Source organism: Anopheles ziemanni (assembly GCF_943734765.1).
Source record: "Anopheles ziemanni chromosome X unlocalized genomic scaffold, idAnoZiCoDA_A2_x.2 X_unloc_26, whole genome shotgun sequence".
NCBI lineage: Eukaryota > Metazoa > Arthropoda > Insecta > Diptera > Culicidae > Anopheles > Anopheles ziemanni.
Window position 1 is genome coordinate 37501 of NW_026689792.1, and position 15433 is coordinate 52933.

Below are 15433 nucleotides of genomic sequence, written 5' to 3' on the forward strand. Positions count from 1 at the left end.
GAAGGAGTTTACCTCCCACTTAGTGCTGCACTATCAAGCAACACGACTCCATGGCACGCTCGGTCCATCATCCAACGGGCGCTGTTCTACGGGCCTATCACCCTCTATGGGTTCTGAGCCACATTCAAGTTGGACTTGAAAAGCGCTAAGATGACGGATAGTGAGACGCACCAGTACACGGAATCGGATAGACGGACAGGCCGCCACCCCTACGTGCTGAGCTTCTCCCGTTTCGCTCGCAGCTACTCAGGGAATCCCGGTTGGTTTCTTTTCCTCCCCTTATTAATATGCTTAAATTCAGGGGGTTGTCACACATGAACTGAGGCTTATGTACCTTGCGGTTGTTATCGTCACATCTGGCTTGCGACTACTTTGTTTCAATGTCCAATATGTACCGTTGGACTCGGTTAACGGGCTGTTAGCCCGCGTGTGGTTTAACTCACTGATACCTTCCATTGCCCATACGCTAGTTTGTTTGTGTTCCTTTGGTCAACTTCCATACTTGAATCATTTGTGCTACCGCTGCTGCTTCGACGCTACTTTGACATCTTCGCTTCTATTTAAATAAATAAATAAGCTGAAGCTAGACATCAGTAAACACCACCACAGACACCACAAGCACGCCTTCTCCTCGTACTTCCGCCTCACGCGGGAACACGGACGCTCTAAATACTTCGAATTCCAATGCCAGTATATTGTAAACCACGGGTTCTTTAATGCTAGCGGGTCGTCGCGACCCTAGTTAACATCATGGTGCACGTCTCGTGACGGGTGTCACGGCGTAGTTAAATGTATGCGATACATTTCTCAAATATAAGCGCTCAGTCATCTGTACATCATGGTAGGTTCCCACGACGTGCAATATGCGTTCAACTTATCAATGTTCATGTGTCCTGCAGTTCACATTATGACGCGCAGTTAGCTGCGGTCTTCATCGATCCATGAGCCGAGTGATCCACTGCCGAGGGTGACTAACTTGCGTAAGCCGCCGCTGTGCGCGTATACCCGTTCCCCGTAGGGAGGAGCAAGCCGCCGCTTAGAGACGAAGCATAAAGTGTCCTCATTCCACATAGGGCAAGCTGGATTAATCCATTTTACCCAGGACGGCCGAAGCGGCGTGGACCAGGGGAGAACTGAACCTTATACTTCACACCACAGTAAGTCTACGTGTCCTCTTCCACATAGGGCAAGCTAGAACTAACTATCTTACCCAGGACTGCCGAAGCAGCGTGGACCAGGGGAGGAACACACTTTTCATGGAAACGTAAGGCATCCATGACTGCCATAACGTAAGCCGCCGCTGTGCGCGTATACCCGTTCCCCGTAGGGAGGAGCAAGCCGCCGCTTAGAGACGAAGCATAAAGTGTCCTCATTCCACATAGGGCAAGCTGGATGAATCCATTTTACCCAGGACGGCCGAAGCGGCGTGGACCAGGGGAGAACTGAACCTTATACTTCACACCACAGTAAGTCTACGTGTCCTCTTCCACATAGGGCAAGCTAGAACTAACTATCTTACCCAGGACTGCCGAAGCAGCGTGGACCAGGGGAGGAACACACTTTTCATGGAAACGTAAGGCATCCATGACTGCCATAACGTAAGCCGCCGCTGTGCGCGTATACCCGTTCCCCGTAGGGAGGAGCAAGCCGCCGCTTAGAGACGAAACATAAAGTGTCCTCATTCCACATAGGGCAAGCTGGATGAATCCATTTTACCCAGGACGGCCGAAGCGGCGTGGACCAGGGGAGAACTGAACTTTATGCTTCACACCACAGTAAGTCTTCGTGTCCTCTTCCACATAGGGCAAGCTAGAACTAACTATCTTACCCAGGACTGCCGAAGCAGCGTGGACCAGGGGAGGAACACACTTTTCATAGAAACGTAAGGCATCCATGACTGCCATAGTGCGTAAGCCGCCGCTGTGCGCGTAAACCCGTTCCCCGTAGGGAGGAGTCAAGCCGCCGCTTAGAGACGAAGTATTAAGTGTCCTCTTCCACATAGGGCAAGCTAGAATGAACTATCTTACCCAGGACCGCCGAAGCAGCGTGGACCAGGGGAGAACTGAACTTTATACTTCACACCACAGTATTGAGTAATGTGCCCTCTTCCACATAGGGCAAGCTGGAATGTTCCATTTTACCCAGGACGGCCGAAGCGGCGTGGACCAGTGGAGGACTACACAATCATGAGGTTTGATATCGACTTGTGTGTTTCAATAGGGTACCGATGGTATGTTTTGAACCGATTTGATTTAGCCATTCTGAAGTCATCACTTGGTTGAAGCGCTGAACTAGGGAGGGGCATCGTTTACATATATATTGGTTTTTGCATGCTCTACTAGGTTAATGTCATGAGGTTGGCTATCGAGCATGCCCAAGTGATGACTTGATTGTGTGCTTGCTTGAATTCTTCACATTTCATACCATCGGTTAGTTGTCGAATCATTCCTCGATCATAACCTTCGTTCTTGGTTCATGTATGCTCTCTTCCACATAGGGCAAGCTAGAATTAACTATCTTACCCAGGACCGCCGAAGCAGCGTGGACCAGGGGAGAACTATACTTTGTCTTGTATGCCCTCTTCCACATAGGGCAAGCTAGAATGAACTATCTTACCCAGGACCGCCGGAGCAGCGTGGACCAGTGGAGGACTATACTTTGTTCATTACACCACAGTATTAAGTATGGTGTCCTCTTCCACATAGGGCAAGCTAGAATTAACTATCTTACCCAGGACCGCCGAAGCAGTGTGGACCAGGGGAGGACTATACTTTATACTTCACACACTAGCCATATTGAAGTCATCACTTGGTTGAAGCACTGAACTAGGGCGAGTCTATCGTTTACTTTGCATTGGGATAATACGCTGCATGCTCTCTTAGGTTAATGTCATGTGGTTGGCTATAGAGCATGCCCAAGTGATGACTTTGTTTAAAGCTCAACAGGTAGAGTATTATGTCCTCTTCCACATAGGGCAAGCTAGAATTAACTATCTTACCCAGGACCGCCGGAGCAGCGTGGACCAGGGGAGAACTATACTTTGTCTTGTATGCCCTCTTCCACATAGGGCAAGCTAGAATTAACTATCTTACCCAGGACTGCAAAGCAGCGTGGACCAGTGGAGGACTATACTTTGTTCATTACACCACAGTATTAAGTATGGTGTCCTCTTCCACATAGGGCAAGCTAGAACTAACTATCTTACCCAGGACCGCCGAAGCAGTGTGGACCAGGGGAGGACTATACTTTATACTTCACACACTAGCCATACTGAAGTCATCACTTGGTTGAAGCGCTGAACTACGGCGGGGTAATCGTTTACAGGTTATAATCATATAGCTGCATGCTCATTAGTAGATAATGGAATATTGTATGGCAATATGAGCATGCCCAAGTGATGACTTTGTTTCAAGCTCAACAGGTAGGGTATTGAGTCCTCTTCCACATAGGGCAAGCTAGAATGAACTATCTTACCCAGGACCGCCGGAGCAGCGTGGACCAGTGGAGGACTCTATACTTTATACTTCACACCACAGTATTGAGTACTTCTTGCATAAAGCCCCTAATGAGAACCACGAGGGCTCTCTCAATGTAGAACCACAAGGGCTCTAGTACCGATTCTCTCGGTACGGCTTGGTCCGTGTTCCTTTATGCTTGTACTCTTAGAAAGTCTCAACCCGGAGGTCTTGACTTTGATTGTCATAGTTGGACTACGACGGGGCATCCGACCATTGCTGATCGAACACCCCTGATTCACCATCTTTCGGGTAGGCGGTACGCGTACCTCCGGACGCGGAAGTCTCAACCCGGAGGTCTTGACTTTGATTGTCATAGTTGGACTACGACGGGGTATCCGACTCATCGAATACCCCAGAAGCACACCATCTTTCGGGTAGGCGGTACGCGTACCTCCGGACGCGGAAGTCTCAACCCGGAGGTCTTGACTTTGATTGTCATAGTTGGACTACGACGGGGTATCCGACTCATCGAATACCCCAGAAGCACACCATCTTTCGGGTAGGCGGTACGCGTACCTCCGGACGCGGAAAGTCTCAACCCGGAGGTCTTGACTTTGGTTGTCATAGTCCAACTATGACGGGGCATCCGACCATTGCTGATCGAACACCCCTGTTACACCATCTTTCGGATAGGCGGTGCGCGACACCACCGACGCGGAAAGTCTCAACCCGGAGGTCTTGACTTTGTATTGTTGGATAGTCCTCTTCCACTATAGGGCAAGCTGGAAATATTCCATTTTACCCAGGACTGCCGAGGCAGCGTGGACCAGGGGAGAACTTCACGGAATCTTCAGGCATCCATGATTGCCATAGTGCGTAAGCCGCCGCTGTGCGCGTCAACTCGTTCCCCGTGAGGAGGAGTCTAGCCGCCGCTAAAAGACGAAGCATTAAGTGTCCTCATTCCACTATAGGGCAAGCTAGAATTAACTATCTTACCCAGGACCGCCGAAGCAGCGTGGACCAGGCGAGGACTATACTTTATACTTCACACCACAGTATTGAGTACGACTTGCATAAAGCCCCTAATGAGAACCACGAGGGCTCTCTCAATGTAGAACCACGAGGGCTCTAGTACCGATTCTCTCGGTACGGCTTGGTCCGTGTTCCTTTATGCTTGTACTCGCGGAAAGTCTCAACCCGGAGGTCTTGACTTTGATTGTCATAGTTGGACTACGACGGGGCATCCGACCATTGCTGACCGAACACCCCTGATTCATCATCTTTCGGATAGGAGGTGCGCCCACCTCCGACGCGGAAGTCTCAACCCGGAGGTTCGGACTTAGAGTTTTTCCCATTTAAAAGTTTTTCTCTTAGCCATACTGAAGTCATCACTTGGTGAACGATTGAACTAGGGCGGGTTAATCGTTTATAGGTATCATGTGGTTTGCATGCTCTCTTAGGTTAAGGTCATGTGGTTGGCTATCGAGCATGCCCAAGTGATGACTTTGTTTCACGCTTGCTTGATTTCTTCATGATTCCCTGTTATATAGTGTAATCATTCGAGAACAGGGAATCTTTGGTTTTGCTCAACAGGTATTGGATGTCAACTTGGTATCTAGATCGCATTAAGTCTCAACCCTTAGGTTCGGACTTGTATAGTGACATCTTGTTACGGTCTTGAGTCTCAACCCGCAGGTTCGGACTACTTAGTGTTTGATCGAATATAATATGGCAACTTGTGCCTAAGTCTCAACCCGCAGGTTCGGACTTCTGTTTATTTGGCCAATGTATGTATAAGGCAACTTGTGCCTAAGTCTCAACCCGCAGGTTCGGACTTGTGTATTTGTTCGAAGTCATGTATAAGGCAACGTGTGCCTAAGTCTCAACCCGCAGGTTCGGACTTGTTAGTGTTTCGTCAACTTTCATATGGCAACTTGTGCCTAAGTCTCAACCCGCAGGTTCGGACTTGTGTATTTGTTCGAAGTCATGTATAAGGCAACTTGTGCCTAAGTCTCAACCCGCAGGTTCGGACTTGTGTATTTGTTCGAAGTCATGTATAAGGCAACGTGTGCCTAAGTCTCAACCCGCAGGTTCGGACTTGTTAGTGTTTCGTCAACTTTCATATGGCAACTTGTGCCTGAGTCTCAACCCGCAGGTTCGGACTTCTATAGTGTTTCGTCAATTATCATATGGCAACTTGTGCCGAAGTCTCAACCCGCAGGTTCGGACTTCTGGAAGGATCACTTGGCCACTAATGATCCTTCCGCAGGTTCACCTACGGAAACCTTGTTACGACTTTTACTTCCTCTAAATCATCAAGTTCGGTCAACTTCGATAAAGCAGACGCGGTTCACGAGGATCCAGCGAACGATCATCTCCAAAGACCTCACTAAATAATCCATCGGTAGTAGCGACGGGCGGTGTGTACAAAGGGCAGGGACGTATTCAACGCTGGCTGATGACCAGCACTTACTAGAAGTTCCGAGTTCATATGGACCATTGCAATCCATAATCCCTACTAAGTGAGTATTTGAGTGATTTCCCGTTCCTCTCGGAATAGGAGACACGCTGCTACCCACATTGTAGCACGCGTGTAGCCCAGAACATCTAAGGGCATCACGGACCTGTTATCGCTCGATCTCATTTTGCTAAACACAAATTGTCCTGCTAAGCAGCGTACCGTAAGTGCACTTGCGCACACGAACAGCGAAGGTGTCAGGTCATACTCCACCGAAAGGTCCTAACCCGTTCCAATCGGCATCGACGCATTAACGCTGACTGCGTTCTAGTTAGCATATGTGAGTCACGTTCGTTATCGGAATTAACCAGACAAATCAATCCACGAACTAAGAACGGCCATGCACCACTACCCTTAAATTTGAGAAAGAGCTATTAATCTGTCTCACCTCCATAAGTTCGGACCTGGTAAGTTTTCCCGTGTTGAGTCAAATTGAACCGCAAGCTCCATTTCATTGTGGTGCCCTTCCGTCAATTCCTTTAAGTTTCAACTTTGCAACCATACTTCCCCCGGAACCTGACTTTGGTTTCCCGGAAGCTACTGAGAGCACCTGGTTGTAGCGTCTCCCAATTGCTAGTTGGCATCGTTTACGGTTAGAACTAGGGCGGTATCTAATCGCCTTCGATCCTCTAACTTTCGTTCTTGATTAAAGAAAGCATCCTTGACAAATGCCTTCGCTTTAGTTAGTCTTACGACGGTCTACGAATTTCACCTCTCGCGCCGTAATACTAGTGTCCCCAACTACTTCTGTTAATCATTACCTCCGGTCTGAGTACAAACCAATGAAAGATTAGACCAAGGTCGTATTCCATTATTCCATGCAAGATTATTCTAGGGCGTTTGGGCACCCTGCTTTAAGCACTCTAATTTGTTCAAGGTAAACGTGAGCGGTCGAGCTCTATGTTACACTTGCACCCGTTGAAGGGCACACCATGACACAGACTTGGTGCCCTACCACACCATTGAGTCGCAACCAGATTCCGACTTGGCCCACCGACCACGGGTTGACCGGGTCGGCGGAGCCGGACTGTGTTGGACAAGTATCAACTTCGAACGTTTTAACCGCAACAATTTTAATATACGCTAGTGGAGCTGGAATTACCGCGGCTGCTGGCACCAGACTTGCCCTCCACTTGATCCTCGTAGAAGGATTTATGCTCTACTCATTCCAATTATGAAACATCATTAAAGAGTTTCATATTGTTATTTCTCGTCACTACCTCCCCGTCCCGGGATTGGGTAATTTACGCGCCTGCTGCCTTCCTTGGATGTGGTAGCCATTTCTCAGGCTCCCTCTCCGGAATCGAACCCTGATTCCCCGTTACCCGTTGCAACCATGGTAGTCCTCTATACTACCATCCATAGTTGATAGGGCAGATATTTGCGAGATCTGTCGTCGGTGCGAGACCATACGATCAGCATCATTATCCAGACTTCAACTCAATGACACGGAGAACCCGCGATTGGTTTGACTAATAAGTGCACCAGTTCCCGCGAGGGTCCTGGCATGTTGCATGTATTAGCTCTAGATTTTCCACAGTTATCCAAGTAACTAGGTTGATGATCTCGTAAATTATAGCTGTTATACTGAGCCTTATGCGGTTTCACATTAAATCTGTTTGTACTTAGACATGCATGGCTTAACCTTTGAGACGAGCGTATATTACTGGTAGGATCAACCAGAATTCCGACTTTGCGTTCGAATGTTCATTGTCCCATTGCACCCGGAGGAGCAAACACCACGTTCTATATGTTGTCAAGTCCGGTAGCACACGGGAGGCGAGCCCCCGTGCGAACCTCATTGCCCTCGTATCACACACACACCCGATGCACCGGACAGGCACTTGAGCGGCATTCGACTCCGCTAAGCGCTCGTGCGCCCGATTGTGCATGCGCTGACGGGGCCTTCATACCCCTACCACAGCGACCTTATGCCAAACTTCCATGAATACTTAGGTGAGCTGACAAGGGCCTTCATTTCCCTACCATCAACTAAAGGACACGCTAGGCGCGTCCGATCATTGCAACTGCGGGGCTTTCATACCCCAATCACCACAGTACGCAATTCACCAGAGTTTAATCACAACCCCCCCGGACATGGCACACTATTAACTTGCAACAAAACTTAGTGTGTGCCGGGCACATCGGTTCCACAAAATCATTCCCGATGTACCCCAATTGGGGTTGTGAACGCATCCATGGTCCTCTGACACACCCAACCAAGCGTGGATACTACATACCTCAAACACCCAGTACACTAACAGACAAATCAACATATGGTTGCTTTCCCCCAGACATTTGCCAATCACTTGGCACCCGGACGGGAACTCGCTCCTGATTGCGCCAATGCCACCCATTTGCCAAGAGCGAGTTCTGTATGTAGATTTCATTTGGAAAGACAACCGTGTACTGGATATTCTATCCGACGATTACAGATGACGAGTACGAGACTCGACTACACTCACGGATAATACATTTTGGGTCGAGATTGCTTTCGGGGTTTTCGATTGGTCTTGCGCTTGTAAACGTATAACTTTGACTTGTGGTAACCTCGGTTTGTTAGTCGATCACGTGGTTGTGAACTGGGTAGGGGTGAGCAATCTGTTCACTTGCACTCTGGGTAGGAATATGGTGAGCGCTATAGGTTAAAGATCATGGTATGGTTCCATCGTGATGACTTTCGCTAGATAGTAGGATGTTTGGATAGTTATAACGTTTTTGGCCATTTGTTCATAGTGTTCGGTTCATTGAGGAATTCGATTGGTCTTTGCTTCACACACGTGGTCGATCACTTGGATGTGAACTAGGGTGAGAATAAGGTGTTCACTAGTGCTCTTAGGTTTTGGATCAGTACTGAGCACTTGATTGGTTTCGCATAATATGTATCCATAGTGATGACTCTTTCCAGCTTAAGATTTCGTGACCGGTTTCGAATCCTTCCCACGTTCGCTTTTACTTGGTTAGGTTTTCGAGTGTAGATTTGAAAGCAATCTCATGTATGTATCCCATCTGATATAAGCCACTGACAGTTCATGTCACCTCGTTCAACTCTCGCTGGGTCACAGAAGTATGTTACTGCGCCCATTATCCCTACTCGGATAGGTTCGGTTCGTTCGTTTTATACTACGGTGAGTAAACTCAATTTGTGCATCGCATAGCCATGGAAAGCAAGCTTTCGCGGGCCTCTTCGACTGTTTTGATACGAGCTGTGCCCGTGATGCTTGTCATCCCAGGATACTAGACCCCTTTGGACGACCGCATGACCATCAGAAAGTAAATTCCACGTTCGATTTGGGGTGTGAACCCCGAACATAAAGTCTTTGTGTAGAACCACGAGGGCTCTATAGTACCGATTCTCTCGGTACGCTTGGTCCGTGTTCCTTTATGTTCGTACTCTTGTGTGTTTAATATTCATGTTCGATTTGGGATATTTGCTACTGTCACCGTTTGAGTACTATGGGGCTTGAACCCCTAACATAAAGTCTTTGTGTAGAACCACGAGGGCTCTATAGTACCGACTCTCTCGGTACGCTTGGTCCGTGTTCCTTTATGTTCGTACTCTTGTGTGTATAATATTCATGTTCGGTTTGGGATATTTGCTACTTTCACCAGGGTCCCGTTCTTCATACAAGTCTGCCTTGCTAATGTGGTAACTTTTTAGTGTAGTTCTGACATTCCAATTTTGGGACTTAGCCGATTTTTCATATATTTCCATATGACCCATAGGGTCCCTTTCTTCATACAAGCTTGCCTAGGGCGATCGGTCAAAACTCGTCTTACTATTCGATTGGTCTTCGCACTTTCACCCTAGGCAGTTCGCCTAGGTCTGTCTTCTTGAGGAGGCCAAAACCCGAAATAAGGAGGTCCGGCCGACCCAGAAACCTCCCCTGTCTGAACTACACTAACCCGATTTTTCAGGGTCCTCAGCGCCATACAACTTTGCCTAGGTCACTTGTACCCTTGACTTAGGCCATCTGACTTGGTCCGTGTTTCTTCCTAGGGTTCACCTAGGTACTTTGCCTTGCTTCATGTGGTAACTTTTTAGTGTAGTTCTGACATCCCAATTTTGGGACTTAGCCGATTTTTCATGTATTTCCATATGACCCGTAGGGTCCCTTTCTTCATACAAGCTTGCCTAGGGCGATCGGTCAAAACTTGTCTTACTATTCGATTGGTCTTCGCACTTTCACCCTAGGCAGTTCGCCTAGGTCTGTCTTCTTGAGGAGGCCAAAACCCGAAATAAGGAGGTCCGGCCGACCCAGAAACCTCCCCTGTCTGAACTACACTAACCCGATTTTTCAGGGTCCTCAGCGCCATACAACTTTGCCTAGGTCACTTGTACCCTTGACTTAGGCCATCTGACTTGGTCCGTGTTTCTTCCTAGGGTTCACCTAGGTACTTTGCCTTGCTTCATGTGGTAACTTTTTAGTGTAGTTCTGACATCCCAATTTTGGGACTTAGCCGATTTTTCATGTATTTCCATATGACCCGTAGGGTCCCTTTCTTCATACAAGCTTGCCTAGGGCGATCGGTCAAAACTTGTCTTACTATTCGATTGGTCTTCGCACTTTCACCCTAGGCAGTTCGCCTAGGTCTGTCTTCTTGAGGAGGCCAAAACCCGAAATAAGGAGGTCCGGCCGACCCAGAAACCTCCCCTGTCTGAACTACACTAACCCGATTTTTCAGGGTCCTCAGCGCCATACAACTTTGCCTAGGTCACTTGTACCCTTGACTTAGGCCATCTGACTTGGTCCGTGTTTCTTCCTAGGGTTCACCTAGGTACTTTGCCTTGCTTCATGTGGTAACTTTTTAGTGTAGTTCTGACATCCCAATTTTGGGACTTAGCCGATTTTTCATGTATTTCCATATGACCCGTAGGGTCCCTTTCTTCATACAAGCTTGCCTAGGGCGATCGGTCAAAACTTGTCTTACTATTCGATTGGTCTTCGCACTTTCACCCTAGGCAGTTTGCCTAGGTCTGTCTTCTTGAGGAGGCCAAAACCCGAAATAAGGAGGTTCAGCCGACCCAGAAACCTCCCCTGTCAGAACTACACTAACCCGATTTTTCAGGGTCCTCAGCGCCATACAACTTTGCCTAGGTCACTTGTACTCTTGACTTAGGCCATCTGACTTGGTCCGTGTTTCTTCCTAGGGTTCACCTAGGTACTTTGCCTTGCTTGATGTGGTAACTTTTTAGTGTAGTTCAGACATCCCAATTTTGGGACTTAGCCGATTTTTCATGAATTTCCATATGACCCTAAGGGTCCCTTTCTTCATACAAGCTTGCCTAGGGCGATCGGTCAAAACTTGTCTTACTATTCGATTGGTCTTCGCACTTTCACCCTAGGCAAACTGCCTAGGTGTAGCTTCTTGATGAGGCCAAAACCCAAAATAAGGGGGTTCGGCCGACCCAAAAACCTACCCTGTCTAAACTACACTAACCAGATTTTTCAGGGTCCTCAGCGCCATACAACTTTGCCTAGGTCACTTATACTCTTGACTTAGGCCATCTGACTTGGTCCGTGTTTCTTCCTAGGGTTCACCTAGGTACTTTGCCTTGCTTGATGTGGTAACTTTTTAGTGTAGTTCTGACATCCCAATTTTGGGACTTAGCCGATTTTTCATGTATTTCCATATGACCCTTAGGGTCCCTTTCTTCATACAAGCTTGCCTAGGGCGATCGGTCAAAACTTGTCTTACTATTCGATTGGTCTTCGCACTTTCACCCTAGGCAGTTTGCCTAGGTGTAGCTTCTTGATGAGGCCAAAACCCAAAATAAGGGGGTTCGGCCGACCCAAAAACCTACCCTGTCTAAACTACACTAACCAGATTTTTCAGGGTCCTCAGCGCCATACAACTTTGCCTAGGTCACTTGTTCTATTGACTTAGGCCATCTGACTTGGTCCGTGTTTCTTCCTAGGGTTCACCTAGGTACTTTGCCTTGCTTGATGTGGTAACTTTTTAGTGTAGTTCAGACATCCCAATTTTGGGACTTAGCCGATTTTTCATGTATTTCCATATGACCCATAGGGTCCCTTTCTTCATACAAGCTTGCCTAGGGCGATCGGTCAAAACTTGTCTTACTATTCGATTGGTCTTCGCACTTTCACCCTAGGCAGTTTGCCTAGGTGTAGCTTCTTGAGGAGGTCAAAACCCAAAATAAGGAGGTTCAGCCGACCCAAAAACCTCCCCTGTCTAAACTACACTAACCAGATTTTTCAGGGTCCTCACCGTCATACAACTTTGCCTAGGTCACTTGCACTCTTGACTTAGGCCATCTGACTTGGTCCGTGTTTCTTGCTAGGGTTCACCTAGGTAGTTTGCCTTGCTTGATGTGGTAACTTTTTAGTGTAGTTCTGACATCCCAATTTTGGGACTTAGCCGATTTTTCATGTATTTCCATATGACCCTTAGGGTCCCTTTCTTCATACAAGCTTGCCTAGGGCGATCGGTCAAAACTTGTCTTACTATTCGATTGGTCTTCGCACTTTCACCCTAGGCAGTTTGCCTAGGTGTAGCTTCTTGATGAGGCCAAAACCCAAAATAAGGGGGTTCGGCCGACCCAAAAACCTACCCTGTCTAAACTACACTAACCAGATTTTTCAGGGTCCTCAGCGCCATACAACTTTGCCTAGGTCACTTGTTCTATTGACTTAGGCCATCTGACTTGGTCCGTGTTTCTTCCTAGGGTTCACCTAGGTACTTTGCCTTGCTTGGTGTGGTAACTTTTTAGTGTAGTTCTGACATCCTCATTTTGGGACTTAGCCGATTTTTCGTAAAATACCATATGACCCATATGGGTCCTTTGCTTCATATAAGTTTGCCTTGCTTGGTGTGGTAACTTTTTAGTGTAGTTCTGACATCCTCATTTTGGGACTTAGCCGATTTTTCGTAAAATACCATATGACCCATATGGGTCCTTTGCTTCATATAAGTTTGCCTTGCTTGGTGTGGTAACATTTGAGTGTAGTTCTGACATCCCCATTTTGGGACTTAGCCGATTTTTCGATCAATACCATATGACCCATCAGGGTCCTTTCCTTCATATAAGTTTGCCTTGCTTGATGTGGTAACATTTGAGTGTAGTTCAGACATCCCCATTTTGGGACTTAGCCGATTTTTCGATCAATACCATATGACCCATCAGGGTCCTTGCCTTCATATAAGTTTGCCTTGCTTGGTGTGGTAACATTTTAGTGTAGTTCTGACATCACCATTTTGGGACTTAGCCGATTTTTCGTAAAATACCATATGACCCATCAGGGTCCTTTGCTTCATATAAGTTTGCCTTGCTTGGTGTGGTAACACATGAGTGTAGTTCTGACATCCCCATTTTGGGACTTAGCCGATTTTTCGACCAATACCATATGACCCATCAGGGTCCTTTGCTTCATATAAGTTTGCCTTGCTTGGTGTGGTAACATTTGAGTGTAGTTCTGACATCCCCATTTTGGGACTTAGCCGATTTTTCGATCCATCCTATATGACCCATCAGGGTCCTTTTTCTTCATATAAGTTTCCCAAGACTTAGTGCTTTTTACCTTTGGACACCAATATCACCCTTACGGGTTTCTTTGATCTTCTCACTTTGTATTGACCAAATGTAGGTCTTGCCATGCCAAACATATAATTGTTCTACACCAAGTCTCTATCTCGTACCGCCAGCTCGGTACATTCGATCAACCTGCCCTTAAGGCACCCGGGACTTAGCCATTTTTTCACATTTTTCATGATTTTGAGGCAACTTTTCTCGACTTTGTCACCTTATATCACCAAGATCCTTTCCCTTTAGCGCTTCACTCTGTTCCAATGATATTTAGCGCTGACTATCACCTTTCTATCGCTGAGCTCAACTTCTTATTCGGTGCCATAGAGCCAGAGATATTTGGTGTATGCTGTTATAAGGGAAGTTTGTCACTTTTTCAAAGGCCCACTTTGGGACGCCCATATCTCACCTTCAGGTATCTTCGATCTTCTTGTCGTCTATGGACGAAACTTAGGTCTTGTCTTGGCCAACTTATAAATGTTCTACGGCCAAGCCGTATCTCTTACCGCCAGCCCGGTATTTTTGGACTTAGTCGGATTTTCGCCTCTCGTGGTAACAGTTTCTGACTTTGACTCACAATAACACCCGAACGATCACATGCTAGCGCTTTGCTTGGAAGGAAATATAGTTAGCGCTACCTTTTCTCTTTCTATCGATACCTTGTTCGTTCCATTCCATGCCATACAGCCGAAGTTATGATGTTTCCCGTTTTCCATATCATGTGGAGCTTATGCTCTGGGAAAACCATCTAACACCTGTACCACCCTTTTGGGTACCACCGATCTCGTCACTATGTTCGGGCCAAATATAGGTTATAACATGCCCAACATATAATTGTTCTACACCAAGTCTCTATCTCTTACCGCCTGCTCGGTATTTTACTCGTAAGTCCAAATTTCACAACTTGTACTTTTTGGCCCAATGTACTCGAGTTTCAATTTTGGTAACATTTTTCGACTTTGACACTTAATAACTTCCAAATCATGCTAGTTAGCGCTTTGCTTTCTTCTAGTCGTATCTAGCGCTGGGTGTTACCTTTCCAAAACATATCCTAGCTTTACAATCCATGCCATACAGCCGGAGCTACATGGTGCACAAGTCAAATCCATTTTAGCCATGTTTCATTTTTGCCAATTTTTGACCACTCGTATCACCCTTCCAGAGTGGTCCGATCTTCTCGCTGTCTATGGACGACTTTTAGGTCTCGTAGAGGCAAACTTATAAGTATTCTACGTCAACCCGCTATCTCTTACCGCCTGCTCGGTATTCTTGGTCTTGTGTGATTTTTGGCCATTTTGGTATTATTTTTCCACTTTGTCGCTTAATAACTCAGTTTTGCTCAACACTTAGCGCTTCGGTTGTTTGGGATTATAGTTAGCGCTCGGTTCGACCTTTCCAACACTGATCTTAGCTTGTCGATCCGTTCCATACAGCCTGAGTTATTCGCGATACCGTGTTTCAACCCATTTCTCAAGTCTCGTTTTGGTCCAACTTTGAACCAGCCATATCACCCTGATGGGTACCTCCGATCTTCTCGCTCTATATTGGCCAAAGTTAGGTCTTGTGGTAACGTACTTATGATTGTTCTACGCCGTGTTCGTAGCTCTTATCGTTCGCCCGCTATTTTCGATCATAAGGTGAATTTTCGCCTCTAAACCACCATTTTTCACCTTTGCCCTCTAATATGACCGACTTGCTCAACACCTAGCGCTTCGCTTGGTAGGACACATAGCTAGCGCTCGTCAAGACCTTTCCAACGCATATCCAAGCTTTCCGATCCGAGCCATACAGCCTGAGCTATAGGCGATACCGTTTTTCCCATTTTCTTGGTCACATGCACTTTAGGGTACCCCTTTTTGCCTTTGACCCTTAATACCTCCTCCGGGTCACTAGTAGGCGCTCAGCTTGGTA

At 47.0% G+C, this 15433-nt stretch overlaps 1 non-coding gene and 1 pseudogene across 1 annotated transcript; both read right to left on the reverse strand.

Moving 5' to 3' along the window:
• The window catches only part of LOC131292039 (large subunit ribosomal RNA), an 11036-nt pseudogene extending 10708 nt beyond the window's left edge, over window positions 1-328 (reverse strand).
• Window positions 329-815: 487 nt separating this feature from the next.
• Window positions 816-970, reverse strand: LOC131292022 (5.8S ribosomal RNA). Its single transcript, XR_009189747.1, has one exon. It is a non-coding gene; the product is annotated as a 5.8S ribosomal RNA (ribosomal RNA).
• Between the last annotated feature and the right edge of the window lie 14463 nt (window positions 971-15433).